The 12703-nt window shown below is 41.2% G+C and overlaps 1 protein-coding gene across 2 annotated transcripts in view; it reads right to left on the bottom strand.

Moving 5' to 3' along the window:
* CPPED1 (calcineurin like phosphoesterase domain containing 1) overlaps positions 1 to 12703 on the bottom strand; it is a 98306-nt gene that overhangs the window by 66686 nt on the left and 18917 nt on the right. The window lies entirely within an intron of this gene.

Raw genomic sequence — 12703 nt, 5'->3', positions numbered from 1 at the left:
TTGGCCTGTTGGAGGGTGGCAGGTAGAAGGACTCCCTCTAGGACTCACTTCAGGATGCCTTGTGAGGGTTTAGTAAAAGGAGACTGCCCTCTGAATTCCAGAGCTGGGCCCAGCCACAGTACCCCACGCCAGCTGGGCAATGCTGGGAAAGCTGTCAGACCTGACAGTTTGCTCATCTGGAAGAAGGGATAATAACACAGCTACCTCGGTGGCTCCCCACCACCCTGAGTAAGACTATTTATGGTAACAAGCTCTTCCCAATTTCTGTGGCTACTTCAGTTTACCTAATGATAAGGAATGAAACCGTAAAGACTATTTTTGAAGTGATGAAAGAAGAAAGAAAGAAAGAAAGAAAGAAAGAAAGAAAGAAAGAAAGAAAGAAAGAAAGAGAAAGAAAGAAAGAAAGAAAGAGAGAAAGAAAGAAAGAAAGAAAAAAGGAAGGAAGGAAGAGAGAGAGAAAGAAAGAAAGAAAGAAAGAAAGAAAGAAAGAAAGAAAGAAAGAAAGACAGACAAGCAAGCTACAGATACCAGCAACTCAACTTAGTGAACTTGCTATTCAGTTTCTAAAAGTTTGGGTTTCATTTTCAGACAAAACTATCCTTAATGAAAACTGTAGAGAATAGTTAGTCTTACAATAAATAGATTCTCATCTTTTCAAGATGGCAAACTAGGATTAACCTGAGTCAGAGAGATGGGCCACTCCACTCCCTCCATTGTGTTGAGTACCCAAGACCTTCACTTTCACATTAAAAACACTTTCTTTTCTATTTTTACTTTTTTTGGGGGGTGGGGTGGAGTTCACACACAGAAGATAGTAAATTTGATCTTTTGGGCCACTAGAGATATTATTTAGTAATCGGATAAAAAAATACAGAATGTACTAGTTATGCCATGTATTAGGACAAAGGCCCAATTTCCCCTTTTCTTAGTATTACCAGTGATTCAACGATCTACTTCTAAGAATTTATCTCACAGACTAACAACAAAATCAAATGTGGTAGATCCACACAGTGGAATATTATTTGGACGTGGACAGGAATGACAGGCACCAACACCTGCTAGGACATGGATGAACCTTGAAAGTACAATGCTCAGTGAAAGAAGCCATTCATAGAAAATGTCCAGAAAAGGCAAATCCACAGAGACACAAAGTGTGCTAATGGCTGCATAGGGCTGGGGGCGAGGAGGGGTTGGAGGGAAATAGGAAATGACTGCTAATGGGTAAAAAGCTTCTTTTGGGGGTGATAAAAATGTCCTGAAATAGATGGTGGTGATGGCTGCACAGCTCTGTAAATATAATGAAACCAGTAAGTATCCACTTTAAGTGGGTGAATTATATGGTATGGGAATTGTATCTCAATAAAAAGATCTCATTTAAAAAACCCAACTAGAATTGTGATTATTGTATGGTATTAAATTCCAGATAGCATTCTAAGCACTTTTTTTTTTAAGTTTTATGAGAAGTCTATGAAGTACCATGATCTTCGGCATTTTACAGATAAGGAAACTCAACCACACACAGAGGGAACTCACCCAACATTATCCAGCTGGTAGAAAAGAGTCCATGATTTGGGTGTAAGCAAGCTGACTTCACAGCTGTATTTCTAACGGCAGCACATATACAAAGAGGTGTGGGTTCAAGCAGGGGCCCTACAGTACTCATCATAACATAAGAAGGGACACACGAAATGCCCACCAGCCAGGGACAGAAGATGTATACTCTGCTATCTGTGCATTGAAAACAGTGACGGGCACCTGTATGTGCTGCTCGGGAAGAGAACAGAAATGTCACAAATAAATGCTGTGTCCTTCTGGCTCCCATTCTGCTTTTTCATGTTGCTTTTTCAACGCAACATGTGCAAGCATATATAAGCTTGATGATTCTATTATTTTTTTTCACGAAAACCTAGTAACTGTGTTTTCTCTGAGAAGTGTATCAGTGGGGGCAGGAATGCAGACTTTTTTCCTGTTTACCTTTTGGCACTGCTGAATTTGATCTGACTGCTGAAACCATGCACTGGTGGGGCCACCCAAGACCACTCCAGTTTTGAGGAAGCTGCTCTGACCCAGCACGCCAGACCAGGGCCCACATGCCACCCTCTCTCTCAGAACAGCTTCACACTTGCTAAGGCCACCAGATTATTCCCTTTGTGTGGCCTCTTTCTGCCAGCCTCTCTCCTTGACCAGCGTGGGCGCCTCCTGAGGAAAGGAATGGGGCCTGTTTCTTGCTAATGTGGACCACGCACACACGCAAGCCCTCCATACTTACCTGCTATGACTGATGTGACAAATGAGTAAATGACCTACAGTCCAATGACCTGACTTCAACAGCCTACGGTCAAAGCCAGAGCAGACCGGTGGAGCAGGATGCTGCTCTGGGGCGTACCAGGACTGGGGACTCGACAGCACAAGCAGCCGTGAGTGGAACTTAAGAAAATGATTTATTCCTTCAATTAAAAACATTTAGTTTCATCTAGTGCCAGAGAATTTATAGAGCCATAATCCTTTCCATCTCGAATCCTTTCTATTATCTTTTCCTAATTAATTGAGGTATGTAAATTCATTGATCTAAAACTTTGCAAGCCTAAGAATTACTCATGTAGTGATCTGGAACCATGCTGCCAACAGATCAAGCTTAATCAGGTTCCACCGCTTTTTAAATTATACATGTTATTAGACAAAATTCATTTAATTTTGCATCTAACAGCTACAGCTTATTACACTGGCTGCTCCCAGACATTTACTGCAACTCACTGTTGAATATGTACTATAAGCCAACTTAGGATACAATTAATAAAATGTTTGACATAATGGGAGGTTTTGGTATGATGTGGAATATGCCTTAATGTACTTTTGGGGAAAAAAAAAGATGAACGAAGGTATATTATCCATATGAAATTTCTAAAATTGCTACCTTACAGATCAATACAAAATTTCTTCACAGGGATATTTACAGATTATGGAAGCAGTATTTCACCCAAATAATACATAAAGGAAGGAAGGAATAATAAATTTTTTATACAACCCAAATAATATATATTGAAAAGAACTTACATGGTTTTCCAATAAACTATTCAGGAAATAGAGTTGGATATAAATATTCAACAATCTAGAATTCCAAACATGCAGGTGAATTTCTAAATTCTGAGGGTTAGGAAATAGGTGCCCCTCAGCAGTTCTGGCACTTAAAGGTGCCACGTTTCCAATCTCTCATTATTTTTTTCATTCCACATTCTAATCACTTGACCAATTACCTGATAATTGAACTTCTTTGGGATCATGCTCCTTTTTAGTATTTCATTTAGTTGCAGAAAATAGGCCCATCAAAGCGGTGAAATGTCCCAATTCCAGGAAATGAGTGTTTACAGCAAAAAACAATGAAAGATATAAATATTCCCATCAGCTTAGCACAAGCTAGGAAGACACTGGTTTTGTCGATTTGCTATCTACTTGCTGGGGAATTCTGCTGCAAGTTTCTGCAGCATCCATCTGCCATCTCTGGAAAACTGTCAGGGCAGGTCAGAGGGTAGAAGTGGGCTCCAGAGCAGAACACCACAGTTTCTTTGCCAAACGGCATCTATGATCTTGGCTGACCATAGGGAAAGTGTCCTCAGATGGAATTCAAAAGTAGGAGCACTCAGCATCGAGGTTCCTTAAACCATCTTTTGAGTCATGGAGCCCACGAAGGGTCTGATGAAAGCTAAAGACCCTCTCCCCTCACCACTCCCCAAGGCATCTATGCAAAGACACTGGATTTTGTCCAGTTTTATGGGGCTCACCGGCTGGACAAAGCCTATTAATGGACTTCACACCCAGGGCAAAAAACTACTTGAGAAGTCCCCTTATTGGATATTATGTTACTTAGTGCCCCAGAAAGAAACCCCCATAAAAACTTCCTTTCAAATCTAAGATATTCTAGAAAAAGCTGTGCCCGTCTTAGAGATGGGTTTGATTTTGTTTCTTTGACGACTGTCTTTTTTTCTTTCTGGCTAATCTACCATTTCTCTGGCCAACCACAGAGAGGTTTCTCTGTTTCTGCCTCCATCCCTTGGGTCATGACTTCATATATAAACTTGTATTTTCTTTGGTCCTGATTAGTCATTCCTTACTTATATTTTTTTATTGTGCGCTTCTATTTTTAGCCTCTCAAACACTTCATGGAACAAACAAACCAATGGGACAAGGCTTTCTCAATTTTCTATGTTTGATCCAAACAGCAGAAACCAAAGAAAAAGAATACAGAAGGGCTGGTTTTTTCTTCTTTTTTTCCTTAATCAAAAGGCAATTATTCACAACCTCCTGTTATTCAGCTCCAGTCATTTCTTTTCACTGAATAATCAAACATCCACATTTTCCTAGCCACAATTAAGAATACTTTGAGCCTTTACTTGAAGGTAGAGTTTCCACCTTTGAGGTTATACTTTGGTCAATCATAAAATCCACACATTGACTAGGATGGGACAGCTCTGAATGGCGGACGGAGTACGTCCGTATATGCACACAGGGAAGGGCTCTCCATCTGGGGCCTACAGGAACCAGTGAACCCATATGGGGAAAAACTATGTTTTCACTAACGTTTGGTATTTAGTATTTCCTCCTACTATTAAGCGGAAAATCACAGAGGTATTATTAAGGCTCCTGGGACTTTGCCACCAACAGAAACTACGAGGACTTTTCATATACTATTAGAGTTGTAGACACCTCACCATATTGTTTAAGCTCAGCACCACTTTGAAATTATAGTAGTTATTTAGTCCTGCTGTTAGACTGTGTTGTATAATAGATCAACAAAAAAGTATGTATTTTATTCTATCAAATAATTTTAAAATATTTTGATAAGTGTATTTCATTATGCTTGGTTTCCTCTGAAATCCTGTGCATTTTATTTTATGCATTTAAATAGATTACTCTGAGAGGTGGTACAGAGGTGGTATGTCAGCCTGCCAGAGGGGTCCAAGGCATAAAACAGGTTAAGACGCCCTAACGGAGGACAGAGAGCTGACACAGCCCAGCAGCGAGCATAGTCCCTTTGCCAAGATGCCACGCTGAAAGTGTTGGGGGGCTAGGGGGAGGGGTGCAGGCAAGGATGATCACAGCTGCCAACAACACTGCTTCTGATCACACACCTAATCAAAAACAACTTTTCAAGTAATTCTCCAAGCTCCCTAATTAGTAATATTAGGTAAATTAGTTCAAACCACTTTCAATCAGTCTCAGCAGAAGGAAGGTATTGTTGCTGATTGCCTGGATGTTTTAACAGGCTTATAATGGATGTGAAGGATCTAAGGAGCCATGGGGCTGGCTGATTGCTCCAGGTTACCACTGCTCAGCATTCAGCCATACACAACCTGTGGGAAGAGCTGAGGCTGACAGCCCTGCCCATTCCAGGGCCTGGTGGTATCTGAACCCAGGCACGTCACTTTCCAGCACTCACAAGACCCCTTTTATGTTTCAGTATGTTGAGCAATATGGTAAAGTGTCTTCAAATCTTGGCATTTCTTGAAACCTGGAGTAGGCACTTAGAAAAACTCAAGGCTAATCAATCACAAGGTGAGCAAATGAACATACGTTAACTGAGCTTTTAGAAGAAAAAAAAACCAAAACCCAAGAGCTACAAATCCTACTGTGATGGGGACAAGAGGATTTCTGTTCAACGGAAACTTTTGAGTAGCTATGGTGTAGTGGGCAGTGCAGACATTCAGCACTCGTACGACAGGGACTGAGGTGCTGGTGGCAAAAAAGAGGTAATATGGAAGAGCAGGTCAATCCCTGAAACATATCCTCTGGGGAACCACACAACAAATTGACTACAGTTCACGTCAAGCAAATGCTAGAGCAGATCCCAAGCCCAGACAACCCATTTGACTTCAAGTAAAACTAACTGGTGTACCCAAGAATGTCTTACAGCAGCATTGTTTAGATTAGCTCCAACATGAGGAGATTATCACTCCTCGTTATGGCCTGAGGAGAGGATTAACCAATTATGAGATCCAATCCATGAAATGCAATGCACTTACTAAAAGCCTGACATAAACCTCTATGTATCAACATAACAGGATTTCCCAGGTAGATGGAAAGGGAAAAACTAAGTCACAGAACAATATGCACAGAATAATGATATTTTTTTTTATTTTTTTTTAATTTATTTATGATAGTCACAGAGAGAGAGAGAGAGAGGCAGAGACACAGGCAGAGGGAAAAGCAGGCTCCATGCACCGGAAGCCCGACGTGGGATTCGATCCCGGGTCTCCAGGATCGCGCCCTGGGCCAAAGGCAGGCGCTAAACCGCTGCGCCACCCAGGGATCCCAGAATAATGACATTTATACAAGACAAGGTTGCTCACATATGGTGACCCCAAGAGAATGACTTGGGTGAGGTTACAGTTTATTCTAGACATAGATTCTAAATTTTTAAAAAGGGAACATATTCACATATTTATGTAATTTAAAATCTAATAAAATAATAATAAAACTGATCCTTATCAACCCGAGTTTGAACATTACAAAAGATCAGAATGGAAAAAAAAAAAAAAGAACTTCCTGTTTCTGTGTGTCCACGTTCCTTTTTTCTAGGTCAAGCAAGGACTTTTGTCTGTTTTATTCACTGATGTAGCACAAGCACCCAGAACACTGCCTGGCACAAAGTAGGCACTCAGCAGAGATCTCGTAAATAAATGAATCGACTGTTCATTTAATCCAGAAATGCGTACTGGGTGCCTCCCGGTGTATGGGCCACTTGCTTCACATCACGGGAAACACAGAATGATTCATTTGACTTGCATTCAGGGAACACCCTCCCCGTGTCCAACTGTGTCGGGCGCTAGATGAAAACACATCAATACAAGCACATACACCCCCTCACTGCTCCGTAGGAACTTGAATTAAGCTTGGTGGAAGGTGAACTTGTAGAGGTTGCAGGGATGAAATAAGGCCTTTTCCTGGCTAGAACCTTAATTCTGGCTTTGTTTTTCAATGCCTCTGAGGCTTTGCTTATCATAGTCTGTCTTATACCAGAATTACGTTCATATGTTTGGTGCCTGCCCAGCTGGGGAAAATGAACACCAACCCTCCCCGATTATGTGTATGCTGGAAGGACAAATGGCTTACTCTCTGCCCAAAGCCCAGATCGCCAAAGCACTCCATCTTTGCTCAATGGCTTCATTTCTCGACTCTATTCCTTCATCCTAGAATTAGAAAACTCCAAGTGAGAAAGGCATCTTGATGGTCATTTGGCCATGGCTACTCCTATCTGGACCTTAACCCAGTCGTTCACATCTAATTTAAGGCAAAAGGCTACCACACTGCATGAAATAGGATTTTTCAGGTTTCGCTTGAGTCTTTTCAATAAAATATTAAAAAAAAAAAAAAAAAAAAAGAATTGAGAGTGCAACTAAGGAGTGAATTGCAAAAGAAAAGAAAGAGAAAGAAAGAAAGAAAGAAAGAAAGAAAGAAAGAAAGAAAGAAAGAAAGAAAGAAAGAAAAAAAGAAAGCCACCTCAATCCCGCTTATTAGTAATTCTACTTTGCATTTCCGCAGCATCTCCCAATTCCTAATCACCACTCTGCTGATCCCTTTACTTTTAGCCCTTCTCAGTCACATCTGCAGACACCCAGCCCTTTTCTGCGTGGAACTTAAGACTTTTCCACCTAAGTGGATTATTCTGCACTTATCTATAGCAAACATCACCCTGGTGCACATATCCTCTCCTTAGACTTGTCAGAGTCCTTTCGGAATTCAAGTACATTTTCATATCCTGTCCCTTTGGTCCGAACAAGGTCCCAACCCAAAATCCATTTTAACTTTGAAACTAAATCATGGTTCCCTTGCAATGGTGTGGTTACCTTAGGGGAAAAGTTATATCAGAGGGAGGAAAAAGCCTTCTGCTTCTAGTGATGAAGGGCTTCTTCATCCATAAATCCAAAATTATCAATACTGCAAATTCATATGTTCTTATCCTGAATCAAAGTGGCCACACCTGCTTTGAAATTTGTTGGAGTTTTTCAGACTCGAAAACAGCAATACTGTGCATGGGGCACATATGAACTCACACCTGGAACTGGGTCTTGGGCGACATCCCATTGTGGACACAGTAGCATTTTGCTAGCAAAACATATGAATATTCTCACTAAGTAGGAATGAAGGGAGACTATAAACAACCTCATGTCAGTTCAGGTGAGTTTTGCTGCCAACTGAGTTAGTTTTCAAACTTGAGAAAAACTCTTAGCTTTCAGAGCTTTCTGGATTTTGGAATAGCACATTAAGGGATCATGCACACGTACACGACCCAAATCAAAGAACCAGTTCTAGATCTCCCAAACATCCCACATAAGATCCTTTTATTTATTTATTTATTTATTTTTATATTCTTTTTTTTAAAATTTTTATTTATTTATGATAGTCACACACAGAGAGAGAGAGAGAGAGAGAGAGAGAGGCAGAGACATAGGCAGAGGGAGAAGCAGGCTCCATGCACCGGGAGCCCGACGTGGGATTCGATCCCGGGTCTCCAGGATCGCGCCCTGGGCCAAAGGCAGGCGCTAAACCACTGCGCCACCCAGGGATCCCCCACATAAGATCCTTTTAGAGCATGCGTGTGTGATTGTTTTCCTGAATATTCTGGAAAAGTTCTGTTTTGACTCTGCATGGCAGAGGTCACTCTGCTTTAATTGTTCAAACTGTTTAGAAAGCAAAACAAAGGCCACAAACTTAAAACATTTCCCTGTGAGAGCGCAGCATGAAAAATCCAAAAGTAATAATAGTTCTCTTGTTAGGCATCATTATCTTTAACAGTTGGAGGGAATGTCCACAAACCACTAGTGTACACACCAAAATTAGGCATCATTATCTTTAACAGTTGGAGGGAATGTCCACAAACCACTAGTGTACACACCAAAATTGTACCTAATGCAGAAAACACAGGGCCTGGTGCAAAAAAAGCAAAGCCTGGTACATTTTTATCTGGCAAGTGCATCTCAAACTTAATTGTCCATAAGTTCACCTGGGAATCTCATTAAAAAGCTAATTCTATCTCATCAGACCTGGGTGTTGCAAAAATTTTACATTTTGAATAAGCTCTTCACTGATGCTCTGGGGTCCACCCTTTGAGTAGGGAGGTTGCCACGTAAACTATATGAGGTCTGAAAACAGCTGGACCTGAGTTAGATCCTGACTCCACCACTTATAAGCTGAGGAACCATGGGAAATGTATGTAACTGCTCTGAGCCAGTTTCTACCATTAGTTAAAAGGGAAACAGCAAGGACACCCCCTTTTCATGAGTCTAATGAGTCGGTGAGCTAGCAGCAGCAGTCCTAGCAGATACACACCCTGAAGTGCATCCCATGCCATCTGTGGTAGGCTGAAAAGGGCTCCCAAAGACGTCCTCACCCCAATCCCCAGAAGGCAGTGACTATGTTATCTTACATGGCAAAAGGGGAATTTGCAGATGTGATAAAGTTAAAGATCTTGAGATGGAGAGGTTATCGAGAGGTTATCCAGGGTTATCTGCGTGGGCTGATAATCACAAGGCTGTTCATAAGAAAGAGGCAGGAGGGTAGGTTCAATAGAGAGAACATGAGAAGATGAATCAAAGGTCAAAGGAGAGAGAAGAAGCTTTGAACATGGGAGGAAGAGACCATGACTCAAGAAATATTGGCTGCCTCTTAAGTAGGAACTTCTAGAAGGAAGGCAACCCTGCACACTCACTCTAGACTTCTGACTTCCAGGACTGTGAAAGAATAAATCTGTGTTTGTTTTAAGCCACTAGGTTTGTACTAATTTGTTATAGCAGCTATAGGATACTCATACACCATTACTAAAAAAATGCTAACACAGGCTTGTCTCACTTCAGGTAATAGAGGGTTCTTCCAGAGGCTGAATCATGAACTGAAATGAAATCATGTAACAGTTGCCTGGGTGGAGGTCAATGAACAAAGAGCTGGTCAAGAAGCCTTTATAACCAGGGAAGAATTTGCTCTCCAGCTCTCTGTTTTGTTTGGTTGTGGCAATTTTTAGTTGATGGGCCAGACACGCATATTAATAACGAGCTGTTCTACAGGCTGAAAGGATCTCTTGTACTCTAATTGCATCACCACATTCCGATCTGTCAAGTTCTCCACGTGATCTGGGGAAAGCTCAGAAGGTTCCTGGGGACAGCACCAGTCAATGCCTCCATGTCAGGGTGACCAAACAAAGTAATAACCCTAGGCTTCAACATGAAGGACTGAAAATCAATGGTCTCAATATTTGTACAAATCTCCACTTGCTATTTATAATGTGGTTTATTCTATAGAGAAGCTTTATAAAATAAGGGAAAAAAAAAACAAACAAACAACCAGGTAACCAAAAAAACATCTGCAGAATGAAAACACGTATTTTAAAACTAACTAGACTTTGTCCTACATTTCTTGGGCTTTCTCTGCAGAGCCTGGTACCATGAAGGCCCCTCACCATTCCTGGTTTTACACTTCCCTTACCAGATTTTAAGATCCATGGGAGGGTTGGTTGTTCATTTCCAACCACTATATCCAGAGCACGTAGTGCCTTAACTGGCACTCAGTGTGTACACAGTAAGAATGTGTAGATGAACAAATATTGTGATGAATATGTATAATGGAAAAGTGTGTTACAACTTTCATTAGAAACAGCATTATTCATAAAGTTCTTTTTCTCCAGTTTGAACTCAAAACTACTTGGCCCAAGATATTATTTATGGTAGAATTAAAAGTATGCTTTCTGATTTTATTTGCCTATTAATACATGCATCTGATAATTAACAATGTGCTAAGCAGTCAAAGCAAATAATTACTTTTCTAGTGGCTGCCCCAGCATATGAGCTAAATGAGGAGGAAGCCACTAATTGCATATTAAAAAATGGTAACTAGCTTTAAAACATTCTGTTTAATCTCAGACCACAATATTCAAAATAGTTACAGTCCTTCACTGGCTCAGTTACAATCCCACAAAACAGTCCAACTCTTCAGAACAGATACGAATTCTGCTCGGGTCACACTGAATATAAAATATGTGTTCAAAAGACTGACGGTTCACATTTACAAGGTCTTCCGACCAATGGAAAAAGTTAATCATAAAAACCGTATCTTCTAATTTACTAAGCTCAGTATATTTTATGCAAGAAGCACTGAAATTGCATAGAGAGCTTTTATTTTAAATTTTATTTTGAAATATGACTGATTACATTAACGTAATTCAGAATAAGTCAGTAAACATCTACAAAAACATGTTACATAATTTTAGTCAGTCTTAAAACATTTCTGTTTTCAAAGAAAAGAAGCCACTGGTCATAAAAACTGTAAACCTGGAATCTAACCTTCAACTATCCAATAAAAGCAGAAGTTTGCTCACTGGATGGTCCAGAGTGAGAGATCTAGCTGATGCTACACAGTGCATATTACACCAAATGATTCCAAAGAACCTAGCTAACAGCAAAATCAGAGCATCTGGAAGCAGCATTAATCTGGTCAACTAGCATCTTACCTTGGTTTTACCTGATAAACCAAGACTGAGTCCTGCTATGATTTCTAACTCCATTAGAAACTGGAGCATCCTGTAGTCACTTTAGCAATGTACAATATCAGCACCAGGAAACCCTTGGTCAAGGGTCACCAAGGATGGCCCAGTTCACATGCAGCTAAGGTTTTACCTCTCTACAAAACTTAGCAACATCCTGCGAATGTGCTTCTGTACCAAGCTGCTGAGACATCCACCACTTGCCCAGAGAAACAGAGCTCACTGACCCTTTCTTGTGAAGCCCCAGGCTATTGGGGTTTTGAATGCTTCCTGCATCAATGGGCTCTTGGCTCAGAAATGGAGGTTCTGAGAAGGTAAGGGGTCTGTCCCAGTTTACCCAGCACATCAGTGGCAGGTGTGGAGCTGGCATCTGCCTATTTTGGGTCTCTGTGCACTGCCTTATTTTTCTTCTTCCCTACCTTGCTGCATTTGTACAAGCCCAACAGTAGGAAAGGCTGCTTCTCCAAGGACAACCACTCTGGATTCTACCCAGTGGGACCCAACAAATGACATGGGAATGTCCACATTCATAACTTTGCATTAAATATGTATAAACAGAGAATGAAGTCCTCCTGCTCATTATACTCACTGGACTCTGGAAAGAGTGATTCTGGGCAGCCCCTTTCTCACATCTTCATTTTGGGATTGTTTTGGATAGGTAGGCAGCCAGACAAGTGAACCCTGAGGGGGGAGAATGAATGCACCCCAGCTTACCACAGAGTGCCTCAGCTTCTAAAGGCACTGGAAATTACAGGACTCAGAGCCCAGGTTTACAAGATAGTATTAGCCAAATGTGCATGGCCACTGCAGTGTTTTCTGCAATGGTCTTCAGGTTTTCTGCAATGGGGTGTCTGCTCTACCTCTCTGATGGGCAGGCGCAGTTCCACCAGCTTATATTTGCTCACCAGGGTTTATCTTGCCTGGGGGAGAAGGTATCAGAAGAGGAAATCAAAATACAAGAGTTCTAGAAGGTGTTATTTTTACATTCTACTTCTCTTATCTTGAAGGGAACCATCCTGCTCTTCAGACCACACTGCTGCGGCAGAGATGACCCCACACCCTGGCTACAAGGGACCACGTGAGCTAGACAGTAGTCAGTCAAGGACTTTGATTGGACCACCTAGAATAAGGCACTATATGTTGTGGTTTCTGTGACAAAGATGTAAACCCAGAAAC

Source organism: Canis lupus, chromosome 6 (assembly GCF_003254725.2).
Source record: "Canis lupus dingo isolate Sandy chromosome 6, ASM325472v2, whole genome shotgun sequence".
In the NCBI taxonomy this organism is placed as follows: Eukaryota; Metazoa; Chordata; class Mammalia; order Carnivora; family Canidae; genus Canis; species Canis lupus.
This window is presented reverse-complemented; position numbering and strand designations above follow the sequence as displayed.